The 3,549-nt window shown below is 42.0% G+C and overlaps 1 non-coding gene across 1 annotated transcript; it reads right to left on the reverse strand.

Annotated features, from left to right (window-relative positions):
• Positions 1-384: 384 nt before the first annotated feature.
• LOC143192097 (U6 spliceosomal RNA) lies at positions 385-495 on the reverse strand. The gene has a single exon (XR_013004722.1). It is a non-coding gene; the product is annotated as a U6 spliceosomal RNA (small nuclear RNA).
• Between the last annotated feature and the right edge of the window lie 3,054 nt (positions 496-3,549).

The following is a 3,549-nucleotide window of genomic DNA, read 5'->3' on the forward strand; positions in this document are numbered from 1 at the left end:
GTTTTGATGCCGTGTTATATCAAAGCTTACCGGCAATATATAACATACAATATATAATATACAAAAAGTTCAAACGTTACATTCAAACGTACGCTCATATTAATGCAATTACAAACTAGTAATATTATTGAAATTAAATTGGTACCGCACTGGCTACGTGCTGCACTATAATCTGATGGGCCATCTCTTTTCAATGGTGTTACGAGTATTAACTACCTCTCGTTTTGAACCATCTGTGTAGATGATAAGATGATTAGCATAGTTCTCTTCAATTATCTGTCGAAAAAGCCTTTTAATAGATGGACTAGTTGTTTTCTTATGCAGAGCCTTCATAAGAAAGTCTGTGTGTAGTTTTGAAAACTGCCATGGTGGTATAGTAGTGATAAAAATATAGAACGCTTCACGATTTTGCATGTCATCCTTGCGCAAGGTCCATGCTAATCTTCTGTGTATCGTTCCAATTTTAGTACATATACCGCCGAAGCCAGTAGGAATTTATATATATATATATATATATATATATATATATATATATATATATATATATATATGTCTCCTTTTACCAACTATGGGCTTCTCTAGACTGGGCCTAAAGTTTAACATGGGCTCCGAACCACGGTCCTTAGCATTAAGCCTATCGACTGACGAGTGACCATATTTAGAAATCATCCCAGAAGACACCCGGTCTTACCCAGCCTGGTTACTGGCATTACTGGGGACTCATACATGACTCATGCATGACTCGTTTTCCTTCTCGGATTTTACACTCTTGTCTAGAAATTTACAGACAGAAATTTACGACCATGCCCCAGCAGGATTCGAACCCGCGGCTATCGCAAAAGTAGGAGGACCGTCCCATCGCCTTTACTAGTGCGCCACCAAGCCGGCAATTAAAATTTTAATATTATGCTATATTTTTCTTTTTACCTCCTCTAAAATGTTTTATAAATTAATATGTCATCTTAGTGTTTCTTTAAAGATAATTTTTACTACATATTTATATATGTACGGTATATATAGGTTGATATAAATCTTATGAACATTAGCTTTTATTTTAAAAAATTATACATAGTAGATTTTACGCCTTGAAGACTAATACTATGCCGATATCAGAAGTTTGGTTATAAATCAGACGCAGAATGACTCACGACCTCCCAAGCAATACTGAGAATTTTCAAATATTTCTAACAGTGGGGGCGTGCGCGTCGGCGCAGTATATTCAATCTACCGGACTACGATGATTTTTAATGTATCCTTACGTTCGGGCGGCATACTATTTTGTATTAGTTTATAATAAATCGTCGACCAGTCTAGACCATTTATTTTAATTATTTATATTTTGGTGAATTCATTGATAATTAACAATTTATCGTTTACAGTTCAAGTGTGGCGTATCAATTGCTAAAATCATCCATTTAACAGCTGCGTTAGATTTTTTGCAACTAGGATGAGGCACTATCCCCCTAGCATAGGAACTATGAGGAGTAGCTGGATAGAGGGACACTGTTATACCCCAGACAGTTCGGATTCAAGAAGGGCAAACCAACAATAGATGCCCTCATACTAATAGAAGAGGTGGTGGCATTTAATAACTCGCGTGCCTACGGGAATACAGGGATGATAGCGCTGCTGTCGTCTGACGTTAGGAACGCCTTCAACTCAGATTCCTGGAATGGGATTGTCCAGAAGCTGAGGAGTAAGAAGCTCGGCGCATACCTCGTTGACGTAGTGCAGTCCTATCTGAGTTCCAGATACGTGGAGGCCGAGACAGTGCGAAGAGTGAGGATGTGGTTGTGGCGTACCGCAGGGATCTGTGCTGGGGCACACATTGTGGAACATCCTCTGTGACCAAGTACTTTGGTCGATCTGGGGGAAGGAACTGAGGCGATTGCCTACGGGAATGACCTCGCCATTTTGGTGCGGGCCTCAAGCAAGACAGTCCTAGAGTGCAGATTGGCACGGGCAGCGGATGTTGTGAGCGAGAATCTCAGGTGTATGGGTCTTACCCTGGCCCGTCAAAAAAGGGAGCTAATAATTCTGGCGGGGAGGAGGCAGCTGAGATCCATCGAGGTCTTAGTGGAGGGCCACCAAATAGTAAGCAAAGACGCCCTAAAGTATATGGGCGCGTGGTTGGACAGGGGCCTGAGGATGACAACGCACGTCCGAAAGCTGCGCGAGAGGGCAGAGGCCTGACCCGCATTATACTTCGCGTGGGGGGCTCTGGCGCGTCTGAAAAAAGACTGCTGGCAACCACGGTCCTGCCAGCAGAGCTGTATGCAGCGCCGATCTGGAGTGGAGCACTGAAATTCCAGCATTATGAACAAGTGCTCGAGAGAGTGAATAGAAGGCTGGCAATTAGAATCACTGCGGCATATCGGACGGTCACTGAGGCGGTTTTCGTCCTGGCGGGAATGCCGCCTATCAAGCTGACGGTGGAGGAGAGGACCACCATTTATAGGGAGGGTAAAGAAGCAAGAACCCAGGCAAGACAGAAGCTCGTAGAGGGGTGGCAGGAAAGCTGGAATATGAATGGCGGATGGGCAAGTAAATTTGTAGGAAGCCTGCAGGACTGGCTCTCGTGGGAGGTCCTTATGGACTAGTACCTGATGTAGGCCCTGAAGAATGGGGCACTAAAGGTAGTGGGACTTAGTAACGAATATTTCGATCTTCTTGCCTCAATATAGACGTATTAATTGAGAAACAATTAGTTACTTTAATGATGATGATGTCGATGGTCAACATTAATTTTTACCTTTTTTACATATGACGAACTATATGTAACGAGTTTTGTATCTTTTGTGGTAATCATTTGATCGTTAAATCGCCATCGGCATATTTTTTTATCGCCGCCGCATATCTTTAGATGAAGTAGCGGGAAAAACAGAGAGGCGAACCCTTTCCCGGCCCGACGTTTTCATTATTATAAAATCAAACACAATGTCGGCGGAACGATCTCCCTCCCGCGCCCCCTTTCTCTTTTTTTATTTCGAACCGCGCGCCGTCTTTTATTATCTGCCATAGATGAAATTAGAGTCTCGGGGCCCCGGACCCGTCGTTCTATTTTTAATCGGTTCGAGGGTTTTATTAAAAATTTGCATAGATAAACGAAATTGCGTATTTAAATAAATTACGCGGCCCCCGTACCGACCCCGAAGAAGTGTCGAATCAGTGGAAGGTCGACGACGGCGGAAGGTCCTTTGGAAAATTGCAATTAAACGGCGAGAGACCCTTCGGTCGATAACTAAATTAAATTAAGTATAAGATGCACTTGTACGTACTTTCATTGTTCGTTAATTTTTTCGACTACTACTTGTGTCGATTAATACATTTTAATTTATTCATCTTTCCTGCATTCTTTCTAAAAATCATACGTCTTTCATGAACATTTTCCATAAAAATGTTTAAGTGCATTTGCCAAGCCACTTCTTGGGATCCTTTCCACTCTGATATGGTGTATTGTCCATAAGAGCTATCTTTAAGAGCTGATTTTCAAACAAGAGCAAAAATGTGTGATTCATTGGTCCATATTTGCTGCATTTACATTATTTT

This window comes from Rhynchophorus ferrugineus, unplaced genomic scaffold (assembly GCF_030347505.1).
Source record: "Rhynchophorus ferrugineus isolate W39M unplaced genomic scaffold, kcgeb_rfMv2 rfM2, whole genome shotgun sequence".
Lineage (NCBI taxonomy): Eukaryota > Metazoa > Arthropoda > Insecta > Coleoptera > Curculionidae > Rhynchophorus > Rhynchophorus ferrugineus.